The following is a 20,455-nucleotide window of genomic DNA, read 5'->3' on the forward strand; positions in this document are numbered from 1 at the left end:
GCATTGTTGCTGGAGAGCACTGCATCCTCGTGGGCCTGTCGGCTACTTGCCTGTTTCCGACCCTCTCAGGAAACTCTTCCAAAACGCCGTTGGGGCCCGCTTAGAGAGCGAAGCTGCGAAGTGGATGCTCGGAATATTAACCTATTTACTGGCCCCGGGTCCCAAGCATCCATCCTTCTCTGGAGGGTACGTACCCCACCAAGGGATTCAAGCAGGGAGTATGCCTTGTACAACTTACACAGGAAACTGGGTTGAGATGAAGGGCCACGCTGCTTGTGCTCACACTACGTGCGCCAGAGAAGTTATGACGTAGCAGATATCAACCCCCTTTCTTTACACATGTGGACCCCAAAGAAGTGCTGGGCCGTGGGTGTTCTCAGGCCAAGAGCAGTCCTTGTTCTGGCCTTCACCTGCTCTGTGGATCAAAGGTTCTTTGACTCTGCTCCTTTGGAAGCCTTTCAGAGCTGACCCTATGCCTTGGCTGCTGAAGCACAGAGGCATAGAGGCCTTTCACCCTGAAGGCATGGGCTTGTTTCCCATGGAAAGAGTCTATGTCGCCCCTCCCCGGCTGGAAGCGTGTAAGTTGACACCATTTTTTCTGCCCATGGAAAATACAAGAAGGTGTACTCGGTTTGGGCTGCCTGGTAAAAGAGTTTGCAGTCGCCAGCACCCTGAGTACTATTCCTCAAGTTTGATTATTCCTAGCTAGGTAAACCCGGACTTCGGAGGCTAGATGGGAGCAAACGTGTTAAGCTTGTGGAGAAAGCCTTTGACCAATGGCAAAATGCTTGTGCTTGTGGCGGGGATTAGGCAGGAACTCTCCCACTCAAGGTTTTTACTTACGATACGCTTTCCTTTTAGGCTGAACCAGGCGACGTGTGTGTATCACATCCTGGGAAGCAGGGCCTGAGGGGAAACTGCCACCTGACTGGCCTCCATTATAGGCAGCTGACAAAACGGTCCCAAGCTTACGGAACCCACTTACCACGAAATGTTTCTCTTCAGAAGAGGAGATTTTGCTACCACGCGTCAGCAGCTCCTCTCCCTCAGAGTGCTGTTCTTGTTTAGACTAGGGAAAACCACCACGATTTCCAGGTTTTGAACGGCTCTTTTCCCAGTTGGTTTCATCCGAGAAAGAGCCAGGAGGGCTGATCTCAGGCAATCGGCCTGCACACCGTGAGTCCTTGGGGTAGGGCAGTCCTGAGTCAATGTGTCTCCTAAAGAACGAAAGCAAAGTTTCCTGCCACAGCAAAGCACAGAGAGGCCTGTTGCTTTCTCTAGGAAATTCAAGTGGGCTTGAAAGGTGAGGCCTAGACTACATTGTGGAAAAGATCGGGATTACGGCTACCTCTCTCCCTCTCTCTGCCCCGTACCCTGTGCTCAGCCGTGTGGGAATGCTGATTGGGAGAGTCTGCCTCTCTGCCGGGCTCAGAAGGCTTCTTCCCGTTTGGGCAATTCCGTTTGGGTCTTACTTCGTGGAGGAGGAATGAGGGCGCCCAGAGGTTTTCTGACGTGAAATAACTAATGACAGAGCATCTGGAGGAGCTGGTTTCTCGGTGGAAGGAGCCAAAAAGCCAGCATTCCTAAGGTCTCTTTGAGAGCTGCCAGACACTCTGCCGTCATAGGCCTAAGAATTGGCCCTTGTAACGGCACGGCAACACTTGGAATCCTAGGACACTGTGGAAGGGCGACTCGCAAACTGGATGGAAGAAGCTTCCAAGCCCAGTGTTCTTTCATGTACCAAAGAGAACGCAAGTGTCTGACGCTGGTAGCATTGTTGCTGGAGAGCACTGGCCTCCTTGTGGGCCTGTCGGCTACTTTCCTGTTTCCGACCCTCTCAGGAAACTCTTCCAAAATACCGTTGGAACCTGCTTAGAGAGCGAAGCTGCGAAGTGGATGCACAGAACATTAACCTAGATACCAGCCCAGGGTCCCCAGCATCCATTTTTCTCTGGAGGGTACTTACCCCACACAGGGATTCAAGCAGCGCGTTTGCCTTGTACAACTTACACAGGAAAATGGGATGAGACGTTGGGTCACTCTGCTTGTGCTCACACTACGTGCCCCGGAGAAGTTATGACGCAGCAGATGTCCACCCCCTTTCTCTACACATGTGGACCCCAAAGAGGCGCTGGGTAGTGGGTGTTCTCAGGCCAAGAGCAGTCCTTGTTCTGGGCTGCACATGCTTTGTGGTTCACAGGTTGTCTGACCCTGCTCCTCTGGGAGACTTTCAGAGCTGACGCTATCCCTGGGCTGCCCAAGCAAAGAGGCATAGAGGCCTTTCACCCTGAAGGCCATGGGCTTGTTTCCCATGGAGAATGTGTACGTCGCCCCTCCCGGGCTGGAGGCGTGTAAGTTGACACCATGTATTCTGCCCACGGAAAATCCAAGTAGGTGTACTCGATTTGGGCTGCCTGGTGAAACAGTGTGCAGTCGCCAGCACCCGGAGTACTTTTCCTCTAGTTTGATTCCTAGCTAGGTAAACCCGGACTTCGGAGGCTAGGTGGCAGCAAACGTGTTAAGCTTGTGGGGAAACCCTTTGACCAATGGGCCATATGCTTGTGCGTGTGGCCGGAGTTAGGCAGGAACTCTCCCACTCAGGGTTTTTCCCTTTCGATAAGCTGTCCCTTTTGGCTGAAGCAGCGGGCGTGTCTGTATCACAGCCTGGGAAGCAGGGCCTGAGGGGAGGCTGCCAACTGACTAGCCTCCATTATAGGCAGCTGAGAAAATGGGGCAATTCTTATGGAACCCGCTTACAACGAAATGTTTCTCTTCAGAAGAGGGGATTTTGCTACCACAAGTCAGCAGCTCCTCTCCCTCAGAGTGCTGTTCCTGTGTAGACTAGGGAAAACCACCATGGTCTCCAGCTTTTGAACGGCTCTTTTCCCAGTTGGTTTCATCCGTGAAAGAGCCAGAAGGGCTGATCTCAAGCAATCGGCCTGCACAACCTGAGTCCTTGGGGTCAGGCAGTCCTGAGTCATTGTGCCACCAAAAGAATGAAAGCAAAGTTGCCTGCCACAGGAAAGCACAGCGAGGCCTGGTGCTTTCTCTCGGAAATTGAAGTGGGCTTGAAAGGTGAGGCTTATACTACATTGTGGAAAAGCTCGTGGTTACGGCTATCTTTCTCCCTCTCTCTGTCCCGTCCCATGGGCTCAGCCGTGTGGGAATGCTGAGTGGGAGAGACCGCCTCTGTGTCGGGCTCAGAAGTCTTCTTCGCTTTAGGGCAATTACGTTTCTGTCTTACTTCGTGGAGGAAGAATGAGGGCGCCCAGAGATTTTCTGACATGAAATAACTAATGACAGAGCATCTGGAGGAGCTGGAAGGAGCCGAAAAGCCAGCATTCCGAAGGTGTCTGTGAGAGCTGCCAGACACTCTGCCGTCATAGGCCTAAGAATCTTTGTGACGGCATGGCAACACTTGGAATCCTAGGACACTGTGGAAGGGCGACTCGCAAACTGGGTGGAAGAAGGTTCCAAGCCCAGTGTTCTTTCATGTACCAAAGAGAACGCAAGTGTCTGAGGCTGGGAGCATTGTTGCTGGAGAGCACTGCATCCTCGTGGGCCTGTCGGCTACTTGCCTGTTTCCGACCCTCTCAGGAAACTCTTCCAAAACGCCGTTGGGGCCCGCTTAGAGAGCGAAGCTGCGAAGTGGATGCTCGGAATATTAACCTATTTACTGGCCCCGGGTCCCAAGCATCCATCCTTCTCTGGAGGGTACGTACCCCACCAAGGGATTCAAGCAGGGAGTATGCCTTGTACAACTTACACAGGAAACTGGGTTGAGATGAAGGGCCACGCTGCTTGTGCTCACACTACGTGCGCCAGAGAAGTTATGACGTAGCAGATATCAACCCCCTTTCTTTACACATGTGGACCCCAAAGAAGTGCTGGGCCGTGGGTGTTCTCAGGCCAAGAGCAGTCCTTGTTCTGGCCTTCACCTGCTCTGTGGATCAAAGGTTCTTTGACTCTGCTCCTTTGGAAGCCTTTCAGAGCTGACCCTATGCCTTGGCTGCTGAAGCACAGAGGCATAGAGGCCTTTCACCCTGAAGGCATGGGCTTGTTTCCCATGGAAAGAGTCTATGTCGCCCCTCCCCGGCTGGAAGCGTGTAAGTTGACACCATTTTTTCTGCCCATGGAAAATACAAGAAGGTGTACTCGGTTTGGGCTGCCTGGTAAAAGAGTTTGCAGTCGCCAGCACCCTGAGTACTATTCCTCAAGTTTGATTATTCCTAGCTAGGTAAACCCGGACTTCGGAGGCTAGATGGGAGCAAACGTGTTAAGCTTGTGGAGAAAGCCTTTGACCAATGGCAAAATGCTTGTGCTTGTGGCGGGGATTAGGCAGGAACTCTCCCACTCAAGGTTTTTACTTACGATACGCTTTCCTTTTAGGCTGAACCAGGCGACGTGTGTGTATCACATCCTGGGAAGCAGGGCCTGAGGGGAAACTGCCACCTGACTGGCCTCCATTATAGGCAGCTGACAAAACGGTCCCAAGCTTACGGAACCCACTTACCACGAAATGTTTCTCTTCAGAAGAGGAGATTTTGCTACCACGCGTCAGCAGCTCCTCTCCCTCAGAGTGCTGTTCTTGTTTAGACTAGGGAAAACCACCACGATTTCCAGGTTTTGAACGGCTCTTTTCCCAGTTGGTTTCATCCGAGAAAGAGCCAGGAGGGCTGATCTCAGGCAATCGGCCTGCACACCGTGAGTCCTTGGGGTAGGGCAGTCCTGAGTCAATGTGTCTCCTAAAGAACGAAAGCAAAGTTTCCTGCCACAGCAAAGCACAGAGAGGCCTGTTGCTTTCTCTAGGAAATTCAAGTGGGCTTGAAAGGTGAGGCCTAGACTACATTGTGGAAAAGATCGGGATTACGGCTACCTCTCTCCCTCTCTCTGCCCCGTACCCTGTGCTCAGCCGTGTGGGAATGCTGATTGGGAGAGTCTGCCTCTCTGCCGGGCTCAGAAGGCTTCTTCCCGTTTGGGCAATTCCGTTTGGGTCTTACTTCGTGGAGGAGGAATGAGGGCGCCCAGAGGTTTTCTGACGTGAAATAACTAATGACAGAGCATCTGGAGGAGCTGGTTTCTCGGTGGAAGGAGCCAAAAAGCCAGCATTCCTAAGGTCTCTTTGAGAGCTGCCAGACACTCTGCCGTCATAGGCCTAAGAATTGGCCCTTGTAACGGCACGGCAACACTTGGAATCCTAGGACACTGTGGAAGGGCGACTCGCAAACTGGATGGAAGAAGCTTCCAAGCCCAGTGTTCTTTCATGTACCAAAGAGAACGCAAGTGTCTGACGCTGGTAGCATTGTTGCTGGAGAGCACTGGCATCCTTGTGGGCCTGTCGGCTACTTTCCTGTTTCCGACCCTCTCAGGAAACTCTTCCAAAATACCGTTGGAACCTGCTTAGAGAGCGAAGCTGCGAAGTGGATGCACAGAACATTAACCTAGATACCAGCCCAGGGTCCCCAGCATCCATTTTTCTCTGGAGGGTACTTACCCCACACAGGGATTCAAGCAGCGCGTTTGCCTTGTACAACTTACACAGGAAAATGGGATGAGACGTTGGGTCACTCTGCTTGTGCTCACACTACGTGCCCCGGAGAAGTTATGACGCAGCAGATGTCCACCCCCTTTCTCTACACATGTGGACCCCAAAGAGGCGCTGGGTAGTGGGTGTTCTCAGGCCAAGAGCAGTCCTTGTTCTGGGCTGCACATGCTTTGTGGTTCACAGGTTGTCTGACCCTGCTCCTCTGGGAGACTTTCAGAGCTGACGCTATCCCTGGGCTGCCCAAGCAAAGAGGCATAGAGGCCTTTCACCCTGAAGGCCATGGGCTTGTTTCCCATGGAGAATGTGTACGTCGCCCCTCCCGGGCTGGAGGCGTGTAAGTTGACACCATGTATTCTGCCCACGGAAAATCCAAGTAGGTGTACTCGATTTGGGCTGCCTGGTGAAACAGTGTGCAGTCGCCAGCACCCGGAGTACTTTTCCTCTAGTTTGATTCCTAGCTAGGTAAACCCGGACTTCGGAGGCTAGGTGGCAGCAAACGTGTTAAGCTTGTGGGGAAACCCTTTGACCAATGGGCCATATGCTTGTGCGTGTGGCCGGAGTTAGGCAGGAACTCTCCCACTCAGGGTTTTTCCCTTTCGATAAGCTGTCCCTTTTGGCTGAAGCAGCGGGCGTGTCTGTACCACAGCCTGGGAAGCAGGGCCTGAGGGGAGGCTGCCAACTGACTAGCCTCCATTATAGGCAGCTGAGAAAATGGGGCAATTCTTATGGAACCCGCTTACAACGAAATGTTTCTCTTCAGAAGAGGGGATTTTGCTACCACACGTCAGCAGCTCCTCTCCCTCAGAGTGCTGTTCCTGTGTAGACTAGGGAAAACCACCATGGTCTCCAGCTTTTGAACGGCTCTTTTCCCAGTTGGTTTCATCCGTGAAAGAGCCAGAAGGGCTGATCTCAAGCAATCGGCCTGCACAACCTGAGTCCTTGGGGTCAGGCAGTCCTGAGTCATTGTGCCACCAAAAGAATGAAAGCAAAGTTGCCTGCCACAGGAAAGCACAGCGAGGCCTGGTGCTTTCTCTCGGAAATTGAAGTGGGCTTGAAAGGTGAGGCTTATACTACATTGTGGAAAAGCTCGTGGTTACGGCTATCTTTCTCCCTCTCTCTGTCCCGTCCCATGGGCTCAGCCGTGTGGGAATGCTGAGTGGGAGAGACCGCCTCTGTGTCGGGCTCAGAAGTCTTCTTCGCTTTAGGGCAATTACGTTTCTGTCTTACTTCGTGGAGGAAGAATGAGGGCGCCCAGAGATTTTCTGACATGAAATAACTAATGACAGAGCATCTGGAGGAGCTGGAAGGAGCCGAAAAGCCAGCATTCCGAAGGTGTCTGTGAGAGCTGCCAGACACTCTGCCGTCATAGGCCTAAGAATCTTTGTGACGGCATGGCAACACTTGGAATCCTAGGACACTGTGGAAGGGCGACTCGCAAACTGGGTGGAAGAAGGTTCCAAGCCCAGTGTTCTTTCATGTACCAAAGAGAACGCAAGTGTCTGAGGCTGGGAGCATTGTTGCTGGAGAGCACTGCATCCTCGTGGGCCTGTCGGCTACTTGCCTGTTTCCGACCCTCTCAGGAAACTCTTCCAAAACGCCGTTGGGGCCCGCTTAGAGAGCGAAGCTGCGAAGTGGATGCTCGGAATATTAACCTATTTACTGGCCCCGGGTCCCAAGCATCCATCCTTCTCTGGAGGGTACGTACCCCACCAAGGGATTCAAGCAGGGAGTATGCCTTGTACAACTTACACAGGAAACTGGGTTGAGATGAAGGGCCACGCTGCTTGTGCTCACACTACGTGCGCCAGAGAAGTTATGACGTAGCAGATATCAACCCCCTTTCTTTACACATGTGGACCCCAAAGAAGTGCTGGGCCGTGGGTGTTCTCAGGCCAAGAGCAGTCCTTGTTCTGGCCTTCACCTGCTCTGTGGATCAAAGGTTCTTTGACTCTGCTCCTTTGGAAGCCTTTCAGAGCTGACCCTATGCCTTGGCTGCTGAAGCACAGAGGCATAGAGGCCTTTCACCCTGAAGGCATGGGCTTGTTTCCCATGGAAAGAGTCTATGTCGCCCCTCCCCGGCTGGAAGCGTGTAAGTTGACACCATTTTTTCTGCCCATGGAAAATACAAGAAGGTGTACTCGGTTTGGGCTGCCTGGTAAAAGAGTTTGCAGTCGCCAGCACCCTGAGTACTATTCCTCAAGTTTGATTATTCCTAGCTAGGTAAACCCGGACTTCGGAGGCTAGATGGGAGCAAACGTGTTAAGCTTGTGGAGAAAGCCTTTGACCAATGGCAAAATGCTTGTGCTTGTGGCGGGGATTAGGCAGGAACTCTCCCACTCAAGGTTTTTACTTACGATACGCTTTCCTTTTAGGCTGAACCAGGCGACGTGTGTGTATCACATCCTGGGAAGCAGGGCCTGAGGGGAAACTGCCACCTGACTGGCCTCCATTATAGGCAGCTGACAAAACGGTCCCAAGCTTACGGAACCCACTTACCACGAAATGTTTCTCTTCAGAAGAGGAGATTTTGCTACCACGCGTCAGCAGCTCCTCTCCCTCAGAGTGCTGTTCTTGTTTAGACTAGGGAAAACCACCACGATTTCCAGGTTTTGAACGGCTCTTTTCCCAGTTGGTTTCATCCGAGAAAGAGCCAGGAGGGCTGATCTCAGGCAATCGGCCTGCACACCGTGAGTCCTTGGGGTAGGGCAGTCCTGAGTCAATGTGTCTCCTAAAGAACGAAAGCAAAGTTTCCTGCCACAGCAAAGCACAGAGAGGCCTGTTGCTTTCTCTAGGAAATTCAAGTGGGCTTGAAAGGTGAGGCCTAGACTACATTGTGGAAAAGATCGGGATTACGGCTACCTCTCTCCCTCTCTCTGCCCCGTACCCTGTGCTCAGCCGTGTGGGAATGCTGATTGGGAGAGTCTGCCTCTCTGCCGGGCTCAGAAGGCTTCTTCCCGTTTGGGCAATTCCGTTTGGGTCTTACTTCGTGGAGGAGGAATGAGGGCGCCCAGAGGTTTTCTGACGTGAAATAACTAATGACAGAGCATCTGGAGGAGCTGGTTTCTCGGTGGAAGGAGCCAAAAAGCCAGCATTCCTAAGGTCTCTTTGAGAGCTGCCAGACACTCTGCCGTCATAGGCCTAAGAATTGGCCCTTGTAACGGCACGGCAACACTTGGAATCCTAGGACACTGTGGAAGGGCGACTCGCAAACTGGATGGAAGAAGCTTCCAAGCCCAGTGTTCTTTCATGTACCAAAGAGAACGCAAGTGTCTGACGCTGGTAGCATTGTTGCTGGAGAGCACTGGCCTCCTTGTGGGCCTGTCGGCTACTTTCCTGTTTCCGACCCTCTCAGGAAACTCTTCCAAAATACCGTTGGAACCTGCTTAGAGAGCGAAGCTGCGAAGTGGATGCACAGAACATTAACCTAGATACCAGCCCAGGGTCCCCAGCATCCATTTTTCTCTGGAGGGTACTTACCCCACACAGGGATTCAAGCAGCGCGTTTGCCTTGTACAACTTACACAGGAAAATGGGATGAGACGTTGGGTCACTCTGCTTGTGCTCACACTACGTGCCCCGGAGAAGTTATGACGCAGCAGATGTCCACCCCCTTTCTCTACACATGTGGACCCCAAAGAGGCGCTGGGTAGTGGGTGTTCTCAGGCCAAGAGCAGTCCTTGTTCTGGGCTGCACATGCTTTGTGGTTCACAGGTTGTCTGACCCTGCTCCTCTGGGAGACTTTCAGAGCTGACGCTATCCCTGGGCTGCCCAAGCAAAGAGGCATAGAGGCCTTTCACCCTGAAGGCCATGGGCTTGTTTCCCATGGAGAATGTGTACGTCGCCCCTCCCGGGCTGGAGGCGTGTAAGTTGACACCATGTATTCTGCCCACGGAAAATCCAAGTAGGTGTACTCGATTTGGGCTGCCTGGTGAAACAGTGTGCAGTCGCCAGCACCCGGAGTACTTTTCCTCTAGTTTGATTCCTAGCTAGGTAAACCCGGACTTCGGAGGCTAGGTGGCAGCAAACGTGTTAAGCTTGTGGGGAAACCCTTTGACCAATGGGCCATATGCTTGTGCGTGTGGCCGGAGTTAGGCAGGAACTCTCCCACTCAGGGTTTTTCCCTTTCGATAAGCTGTCCCTTTTGGCTGAAGCAGCGGGCGTGTCTGTATCACAGCCTGGGAAGCAGGGCCTGAGGGGAGGCTGCCAACTGACTAGCCTCCATTATAGGCAGCTGAGAAAATGGGGCAATTCTTATGGAACCCGCTTACAACGAAATGTTTCTCTTCAGAAGAGGGGATTTTGCTACCACACGTCAGCAGCTCCTCTCCCTCAGAGTGCTGTTCCTGTGTAGACTAGGGAAAACCACCATGGTCTCCAGCTTTTGAACGGCTCTTTTCCCAGTTGGTTTCATCCGTGAAAGAGCCAGAAGGGCTGATCTCAAGCAATCGGCCTGCACAACCTGAGTCCTTGGGGTCAGGCAGTCCTGAGTCATTGTGCCACCAAAAGAATGAAAGCAAAGTTGCCTGCCACAGGAAAGCACAGCGAGGCCTGGTGCTTTCTCTCGGAAATTGAAGTGGGCTTGAAAGGTGAGGCTTATACTACATTGTGGAAAAGCTCGTGGTTACGGCTATCTTTCTCCCTCTCTCTGTCCCGTCCCATGGGCTCAGCCGTGTGGGAATGCTGAGTGGGAGAGACCGCCTCTGTGTCGGGCTCAGAAGTCTTCTTCGCTTTAGGGCAATTACGTTTCTGTCTTACTTCGTGGAGGAAGAATGAGGGCGCCCAGAGATTTTCTGATATGAAATAACTAATGACAGAGCATCTGGAGGAGCTGGAAGGAGCCGAAAAGCCAGCATTCCGAAGGTGTCTGTGAGAGCTGCCAGACACTCTGCCGTCATAGGCCTAAGAATCTTTGTGACGGCATGGCAACACTTGGAATCCTAGGACACTGTGGAAGGGCGACTCGCAAACTGGGTGGAAGAAGGTTCCAAGCCCAGTGTTCTTTCATGTACCAAAGAGAACGCAAGTGTCTGAGGCTGGGAGCATTGTTGCTGGAGAGCACTGCATCCTCGTGGGCCTGTCGGCTACTTGCCTGTTTCCGACCCTCTCAGGAAACTCTTCCAAAACGCCGTTGGGGCCCGCTTAGAGAGCGAAGCTGCGAAGTGGATGCTCGGAATATTAACCTATTTACTGGCCCCGGGTCCCAAGCATCCATCCTTCTCTGGAGGGTACGTACCCCACCAAGGGATTCAAGCAGGGAGTATGCCTTGTACAACTTACACAGGAAACTGGGTTGAGATGAAGGGCCACGCTGCTTGTGCTCACACTACGTGCGCCAGAGAAGTTATGACGTAGCAGATATCAACCCCCTTTCTTTACACATGTGGACCCCAAAGAAGTGCTGGGCCGTGGGTGTTCTCAGGCCAAGAGCAGTCCTTGTTCTGGCCTTCACCTGCTCTGTGGATCAAAGGTTCTTTGACTCTGCTCCTTTGGAAGCCTTTCAGAGCTGACCCTATGCCTTGGCTGCTGAAGCACAGAGGCATAGAGGCCTTTCACCCTGAAGGCATGGGCTTGTTTCCCATGGAAAGAGTCTATGTCGCCCCTCCCCGGCTGGAAGCGTGTAAGTTGACACCATTTTTTCTGCCCATGGAAAATACAAGAAGGTGTACTCGGTTTGGGCTGCCTGGTAAAAGAGTTTGCAGTCGCCAGCACCCTGAGTACTATTCCTCAAGTTTGATTATTCCTAGCTAGGTAAACCCGGACTTCGGAGGCTAGATGGGAGCAAACGTGTTAAGCTTGTGGAGAAAGCCTTTGACCAATGGCAAAATGCTTGTGCTTGTGGCGGGGATTAGGCAGGAACTCTCCCACTCAAGGTTTTTACTTACGATACGCTTTCCTTTTAGGCTGAACCAGGCGACGTGTGTGTATCACATCCTGGGAAGCAGGGCCTGAGGGGAAACTGCCACCTGACTGGCCTCCATTATAGGCAGCTGACAAAACGGTCCCAAGCTTACGGAACCCACTTACCACGAAATGTTTCTCTTCAGAAGAGGAGATTTTGCTACCACGCGTCAGCAGCTCCTCTCCCTCAGAGTGCTGTTCTTGTTTAGACTAGGGAAAACCACCACGATTTCCAGGTTTTGAACGGCTCTTTTCCCAGTTGGTTTCATCCGAGAAAGAGCCAGGAGGGCTGATCTCAGGCAATCGGCCTGCACACCGTGAGTCCTTGGGGTAGGGCAGTCCTGAGTCAATGTGTCTCCTAAAGAACGAAAGCAAAGTTTCCTGCCACAGCAAAGCACAGAGAGGCCTGGTGCTTTCTCTAGGAAATTCAAGTGGGCTTGAAAGGTGAGGCCTAGACTACATTGTGGAAAAGATCGGGATTACGGCTACCTCTCTCCCTCTCTCTGCCCCGTACCCTGTGCTCAGCCGTGTGGGAATGCTGATTGGGAGAGTCTGCCTCTCTGCCGGGCTCAGAAGGCTTCTTCCCGTTTGGGCAATTCCGTTTGGGTCTTACTTCGTGGAGGAGGAATGAGGGCGCCCAGAGGTTTTCTGACGTGAAATAACTAATGACAGAGCATCTGGAGGAGCTGGTTTCTCGGTGGAAGGAGCCAAAAAGCCAGCATTCCTAAGGTCTCTTTGAGAGCTGCCAGACACTCTGCCGTCATAGGCCTAAGAATTGGCCCTTGTAACGGCACGGCAACACTTGGAATCCTAGGACACTGTGGAAGGGCGACTCGCAAACTGGATGGAAGAAGCTTCCAAGCCCAGTGTTCTTTCATGTACCAAAGAGAACGCAAGTGTCTGACGCTGGTAGCATTGTTGCTGGAGAGCACTGGCCTCCTTGTGGGCCTGTCGGCTACTTTCCTGTTTCCGACCCTCTCAGGAAACTCTTCCAAAATACCGTTGGAACCTGCTTAGAGAGCGAAGCTGCGAAGTGGATGCACAGAACATTAACCTAGATACCAGCCCAGGGTCCCCAGCATCCATTTTTCTCTGGAGGGTACTTACCCCACACAGGGATTCAAGCAGCGCGTTTGCCTTGTACAACTTACACAGGAAAATGGGATGAGACGTTGGGTCACTCTGCTTGTGCTCACACTACGTGCCCCGGAGAAGTTATGATGCAGCAGATGTCCACCCCCTTTCTCTACACATGTGGACCCCAAAGAGGCGCTGGGTAGTGGGTGTTCTCAGGCCAAGAGCAGTCCTTGTTCTGGGCTGCACATGCTTTGTGGTTCACAGGTTGTCTGACCCTGCTCCTCTGGGAGACTTTCAGAGCTGACGCTATCCCTGGGCTGCCCAAGCAAAGAGGCATAGAGGCCTTTCACCCTGAAGGCCATGGGCTTGTTTCCCATGGAGAATGTGTACGTCGCCCCTCCCGGGCTGGAGGCGTGTAAGTTGACACCATGTATTCTGCCCACGGAAAATCCAAGTAGGTGTACTCGATTTGGGCTGCCTGGTGAAACAGTGTGCAGTCGCCAGCACCCGGAGTACTTTTCCTCTAGTTTGATTCCTAGCTAGGTAAACCCGGACTTCGGAGGCTAGGTGGCAGCAAACGTGTTAAGCTTGTGGGGAAACCCTTTGACCAATGGGCCATATGCTTGTGCGTGTGGCCGGAGTTAGGCAGGAACTCTCCCACTCAGGGTTTTTCCCTTACGATAAGCTGTCCCTTTTGGCTGAAGCAGCGGGCGTGTCTGTATCACAGCCTGGGAAGCAGGGCCTGAGGGGAGGCTGCCAACTGACTAGCCTCCGTTATAAGCAGCTGAGAAAATGGGGCAATTCTTATGGAACCCGCTTACAACGAAATGTTTCTCTTCAGAAGAGGGGATTTTGCTACCACACGTCAGCAGCTCCTCTCCCTCAGAGTGCTGTTCCTGTGTAGACTAGGGAAAACCACCATGGTCTCCAGCTTTTGAACGGCTCTTTTCCCAGTTGGTTTCATCCGTGAAAGAGCCAGAAGGGCTGATCTCAAGCAATCGGCCTGCACAACCTGAGTCCTTGGGGTCAGGCAGTCCTGAGTCATTGTGCCACCAAAAGAATGAAAGCAAAGTTGCCTGCCACAGGAAAGCACAGCGAGGCCTGGTGCTTTCTCTCGGAAATTGAAGTGGGCTTGAAAGGTGAGGCTTATACTACATTGTGGAAAAGCTCGTGGTTACGGCTATCTTTCTCCCTCTCTCTGTCCCGTCCCATGGGCTCAGCCGTGTGGGAATGCTGAGTGGGAGAGACCGCCTCTGTGTCGGGCTCAGAAGTCTTCTTCGCTTTAGGGCAATTACGTTTCTGTCTTACTTCGTGGAGGAAGAATGAGGGCGCCCAGAGATTTTCTGATATGAAATAACTAATGACAGAGCATCTGGAGGAGCTGGAAGGAGCCGAAAAGCCAGCATTCCGAAGGTGTCTGTGAGAGCTGCCAGACACTCTGCCGTCATAGGCCTAAGAATCTTTGTGACGGCATGGCAACACTTGGAATCCTAGGACACTGTGGAAGGGCGACTCGCAAACTGGGTGGAAGAAGGTTCCAAGCCCAGTGTTCTTTCATGTACCAAAGAGAACGCAAGTGTCTGAGGCTGGGAGCATTGTTGCTGGAGAGCACTGCATCCTCGTGGGCCTGTCGGCTACTTGCCTGTTTCCGACCCTCTCAGGAAACTCTTCCAAAACGCCGTTGGGGCCCGCTTAGAGAGCGAAGCTGCGAAGTGGATGCTCGGAATATTAACCTATTTACTGGCCCCGGGTCCCAAGCATCCATCCTTCTCTGGAGGGTACGTACCCCACCAAGGGATTCAAGCAGGGAGTATGCCTTGTACAACTTACACAGGAAACTGGGTTGAGATGAAGGGCCACGCTGCTTGTGCTCACACTACGTGCGCCAGAGAAGTTATGACGTAGCAGATATCAACCCCCTTTCTTTACACATGTGGACCCCAAAGAAGTGCTGGGCCGTGGGTGTTCTCAGGCCAAGAGCAGTCCTTGTTCTGGCCTTCACCTGCTCTGTGGATCAAAGGTTCTTTGACTCTGCTCCTTTGGAAGCCTTTCAGAGCTGACCCTATGCCTTGGCTGCTGAAGCACAGAGGCATAGAGGCCTTTCACCCTGAAGGCATGGGCTTGTTTCCCATGGAAAGAGTCTATGTCGCCCCTCCCCGGCTGGAAGCGTGTAAGTTGACACCATTTTTTCTGCCCATGGAAAATACAAGAAGGTGTACTCGGTTTGGGCTGCCTGGTAAAAGAGTTTGCAGTCGCCAGCACCCTGAGTACTATTCCTCAAGTTTGATTATTCCTAGCTAGGTAAACCCGGACTTCGGAGGCTAGATGGGAGCAAACGTGTTAAGCTTGTGGAGAAAGCCTTTGACCAATGGCAAAATGCTTGTGCTTGTGGCGGGGATTAGGCAGGAACTCTCCCACTCAAGGTTTTTACTTACGATACGCTTTCCTTTTAGGCTGAACCAGGCGACGTGTGTGTATCACATCCTGGGAAGCAGGGCCTGAGGGGAAACTGCCACCTGACTGGCCTCCATTATAGGCAGCTGACAAAACGGTCCCAAGCTTACGGAACCCACTTACCACGAAATGTTTCTCTTCAGAAGAGGAGATTTTGCTACCACGCGTCAGCAGCTCCTCTCCCTCAGAGTGCTGTTCTTGTTTAGACTAGGGAAAACCACCACGATTTCCAGGTTTTGAACGGCTCTTTTCCCAGTTGGTTTCATCCGAGAAAGAGCCAGGAGGGCTGATCTCAGGCAATCGGCCTGCACACCGTGAGTCCTTGGGGTAGGGCAGTCCTGAGTCAATGTGTCTCCTAAAGAACGAAAGCAAAGTTTCCTGCCACAGCAAAGCACAGAGAGGCCTGGTGCTTTCTCTAGGAAATTCAAGTGGGCTTGAAAGGTGAGGCCTAGACTACATTGTGGAAAAGATCGGGATTACGGCTACCTCTCTCCCTCTCTCTGCCCCGTACCCTGTGCTCAGCCGTGTGGGAATGCTGATTGGGAGAGTCTGCCTCTCTGCCGGGCTCAGAAGGCTTCTTCCCGATTGGGCAATTCCGTTTGGGTCTTACTTCGTGGAGGAGGAATGAGGGCGCCCAGAGGTTTTCTGACGTGAAATAACTAATGACAGAGCATCTGGAGGAGCTGGTTTCTCGGTGGAAGGAGCCAAAAAGCCAGCATTCCTAAGGTCTCTTTGAGAGCTGCCAGACACTCTGCCGTCATAGGCCTAAGAATTGGCCCTTGTAACGGCACGGCAACACTTGGAATCCTAGGACACTGTGGAAGGGCGACTCGCAAACTGGATGGAAGAAGCTTCCAAGCCCAGTGTTCTTTCATGTACCAAAGAGAACGCAAGTGTCTGACGCTGGTAGCATTGTTGCTGGAGAGCACTGGCCTCCTTGTGGGCCTGTCGGCTACTTTCCTGTTTCCGACCCTCTCAGGAAACTCTTCCAAAATACCGTTGGAACCTGCTTAGAGAGCGAAGCTGCGAAGTGGATGCACAGAACATTAACCTAGATACCAGCCCAGGGTCCCCAGCATCCATTTTTCTCTGGAGGGTACTTACCCCACACAGGGATTCAAGCAGCGCGTTTGCCTTGTACAACTTACACAGGAAAATGGGATGAGACGTTGGGTCACTCTGCTTGTGCTCACACTACGTGCCCCGGAGAAGTTATGACGCAGCAGATGTCCACCCCCTTTCTCTACACATGTGGACCCCAAAGAGGCGCTGGGTAGTGGGTGTTCTCAGGCCAAGAGCAGTCCTTGTTCTGGGCTGCACATGCTTTGTGGTTCACAGGTTGTCTGACCCTGCTCCTCTGGGAGACTTTCAGAGCTGACGCTATCCCTGGGCTGCCCAAGCAAAGAGGCATAGAGGCCTTTCACCCTGAAGGCCATGGGCTTGTTTCCCATGGAGAATGTGTACGTCGCCCCTCCCGGGCTGGAGGCGTGTAAGTTGACACCATGTATTCTGCCCACGGAAAATCCAAGTAGGTGTACTCGATTTGGGCTGCCTGGTGAAACAGTGTGCAGTCGCCAGCACCCGGAGTACTTTTCCTCTAGTTTGATTCCTAGCTAGGTAAACCCGGACTTCGGAGGCTAGGTGGCAGCAAACGTGTTAAGCTTGTGGGGAAACCCTTTGACCAATGGGCCATATGCTTGTGCGTGTGGCCGGAGTTAGGCAGGAACTCTCCCACTCAGGGTTTTTCCCTTTCGATAAGCTGTCCCTTTTGGCTGAAGCAGCGGGCGTGTCTGTATCACAGCCTGGGAAGCAGGGCCTGAGGGGAGGCTGCCAACTGACTAGCCTCCATTATAGGCAGCTGAGAAAATGGGGCAATTCTTATGGAACCCGCTTACAACGAAATGTTTCTCTTCAGAAGAGGGGATTTTGCTACCACACGTCAGCAGCTCCTCTCCCTCAGAGTGCTGTTCCTGTGTAGACTAGGGAAAACCACCATGGTCTCCAGCTTTTGAACGGCTCTTTTCCCAGTTGGTTTCATCCGTGAAAGAGCCAGAAGGGCTGATCTCAAGCAATCGGCCTGCACAACCTGAGTCCTTGGGGTCAGGCAGTCCTGAGTCATTGTGCCACCAAAAGAATGAAAGCAAAGTTGCCTGCCACAGGAAAGCACAGCGAGGCCTGGTGCTTTCTCTCGGAAATTGAAGTGGGCTTGAAAGGTGAGGCTTATACTACATTGTGGAAAAGCTCGTGGTTACGGCTATCTTTCTCCCTCTCTCTGTCCCGTCCCATGGGCTCAGCCGTGTGGGAATGCTGAGTGGGAGAGACCGCCTCTGTGTCGGGCTCAGAAGTCTTCTTCGCTTTAGGGCAATTACGTTTCTGTCTTACTTCGTGGAGGAAGAATGAGGGCGCCCAGAGATTTTCTGACATGAAATAACTAATGACAGAGCATCTGGAGGAGCTGGAAGGAGCCGAAAAGCCAGCATTCCGAAGGTGTCTGTGAGAGCTGCCAGACACTCTGCCGTCATAGGCCTAAGAATCTTTGTGACGGCATGGCAACACTTGGAATCCTAGGACACTGTGGAAGGGCGACTCGCAAACTGGGTGGAAGAAGGTTCCAAGCCCAGTGTTCTTTCATGTACCAAAGAGAACGCAAGTGTCTGAGGCTGGGAGCATTGTTGCTGGAGAGCACTGCATCCTCGTGGGCCTGTCGGCTACTTGCCTGTTTCCGACCCTCTCAGGAAACTCTTCCAAAACGCCGTTGGGGCCCGCTTAGAGAGCGAAGCTGCGAAGTGGATGCTCGGAATATTAACCTATTTACTGGCCCCGGGTCCCAAGCATCCATCCTTCTCTGGAGGGTACGTACCCCACCAAGGGATTCAAGCAGGGAGTATGCCTTGTACAACTTACACAGGAAACTGGGTTGAGATGAAGGGCCACGCTGCTTGTGCTCACACTACGTGCGCCAGAGAAGTTATGACGTAGCAGATATCAACCCCCTTTCTTTACACATGTGGACCCCAAAGAAGTGCTGGGCCGTGGGTGTTCTCAGGCCAAGAGCAGTCCTTGTTCTGGCCTTCACCTGCTCTGTGGATCAAAGGTTCTTTGACTCTGCTCCTTTGGAAGCCTTTCAGAGCTGACCCTATGCCTTGGCTGCTGAAGCACAGAGGCATAGAGGCCTTTCACCCTGAAGGCATGGGCTTGTTTCCCATGGAAAGAGTCTATGTCGCCCCTCCCCGGCTGGAAGCGTGTAAGTTGACACCATTTTTTCTGCCCATGGAAAATACAAGAAGGTGTACTCGGTTTGGGCTGCCTGGTAAAAGAGTTTGCAGTCGCCAGCACCCTGAGTACTATTCCTCAAGTTTGATTATTCCTAGCTAGGTAAACCCGGACTTCGGAGGCTAGATGGGAGCAAACGTGTTAAGCTTGTGGAGAAAGCCTTTGACCAATGGCAAAATGCTTGTGCTTGTGGCGGGGATTAGGCAGGAACTCTCCCACTCAAGGTTTTTACTTACGATACGCTTTCCTTTTAGGCTGAACCAGGCGACGTGTGTGTATCACATCCTGGGAAGCAGGGCCTGAGGGGAAACTGCCACCTGACTGGCCTCCATTATAGGCAGCTGACAAAACGGTCCCAAGCTTACGGAACCCACTTACCACGAAATGTTTCTCTTCAGAAGAGGAGATTTTGCTACCACGCGTCAGCAGCTCCTCTCCCTCAGAGTGCTGTTCTTGTTTAGACTAGGGAAAACCACCACGATTTCCAGGTTTTGAACGGCTCTTTTCCCAGTTGGTTTCATCCGAGAAAGAGCCAGGAGGGCTGATCTCAGGCAATCGGCCTGCACACCGTGAGTCCTTGGGGTAGGGCAGTCCTGAGTCAATGTGTCTCCTAAAGAACGAAAGCAAAGTTTCCTGCCACAGCAAAGCACAGAGAGGCCTGGTGCTTTCTCTAGGAAATTCAAGTGGGCTTGAAAGGTGAGGCCTAGACTACATTGTGGAAAAGATCGGGATTACGGCTACCTCTCTCCCTCTCTCTGCCCCGTACCCTGTGCTCAGCCGTGTGGGAATGCTGATTGGGAGAGTCTGCCTCTCTGCCGGGCTCAGAAGGCTTCTTCCCGTTTGGGCAATTCCGTTTGGGTCTTACTTCGTGGAGGAGGAATGAGGGCGCCCAGAGGTTTTCTGACGTGAAATAACTAATGACAGAGCATCTGGAGGAGCTGGTTTCTCGGTGGAAGGAGCCAAAAAGCCAGCATTCCTAAGGTCTCTTTGAGAGCTGCCAGACACTCTGCCGTCATAGGCCTAAGAATTGGCCCTTGTAACGGCACGGCAACACTTGGAATCCTAGGACACTGTGGAAGGGCGACTCGCAAACTGGATGGAAGAAGCTTCCAAGCCCAGTGTTCTTTCATGTACCAAAGAGAACGCAAGTGTCTGACGCTGGTAGCATTGTTGCTGGAGAGCACTGGCCTCCTTGTGGGCCTGTCGGCTACTTTCCTGTTTCCGACCCTCTCAGGAAACTCTTCCAAAATACCGTTGGAACCTGCTTAGAGAGCGAAGCTGCGAAGTGGATGCACAGAACATTAACCTAGATACCAGCCCAGGGTCCCCAGCATCCATTTTTCTCTGGAGGGTACTTACCCCACACAGGGATTCAAGCAGCGCGTTTGCCTTGTACAACTTACACAGGAAAATGGGATGAGACGTTGGGTCACTCTGCTTGTGCTCACACTACATGCCCCGGAGAAGTTATGACGCAGCAGATGTCCACCCCCTTTCTCTACACATGTGGACCCCAAAGAGGCGCTGGGTAGTGGGTGTTCTCAGGCCAAGAGCAGTCCTTGTTCTGGGCTGCACATGCTTTGTGGTTCACAGGTTGTCTGACCCTGCTCCTCTGGGAGACTTTCAGAGCTGACGCTATCCCTGGGCTGCCCAAGCAAAGAGGCATAGAGGCCTTTCACCCTGAAGGCCATGGGCTTGTTTCCCATGGAGAATGTGTACGTCGCCCCTCCCGGGCTGGAGGCGTGTAAGTTGACACCATGTATTCTGCCCACGGAAAATCCAAGTAGGTGTACTCGATTTGGGCTGCCTGGTGAAACAGTGTGCAGTCGCCAGCACCCGGAGTACTTTTCCTCTAGTTTGATTCCTAGCTAGGTAAACCCGGACTTCGGAGGCTAGGTGGCAGCAAACGTGTTAAGCTTGTGGGGAAACCCTTTGACCAATGGGCCATATGCTTGTGCGTGTGGCCGGAGTTAGGCAGGAACTCTCCCACTCAGGGTTTTTCCCTTTCGATAAGCTGTCCCTTTTGGCTGAAGCAGCGGGCGTGTCTGTATCACAGCCTGGGAAGCAGGGCCTGAGGGGAGGCTGCCAACTGACTAGCCTCCATTATAGGCAGCTGAGAAAATGGGGCAATTCTTATGGAACCCGCTTACAACGAAATGTTTCTCTTCAGAAGAGGGGATTTTGCTACCACACGTCAGCAGCTCCTCT

The sequence above is a fragment of the Eschrichtius robustus genome, chromosome 14, assembly GCF_028021215.1.
Source record: "Eschrichtius robustus isolate mEscRob2 chromosome 14, mEscRob2.pri, whole genome shotgun sequence".
Lineage (NCBI taxonomy): Eukaryota > Metazoa > Chordata > Mammalia > Artiodactyla > Eschrichtiidae > Eschrichtius > Eschrichtius robustus.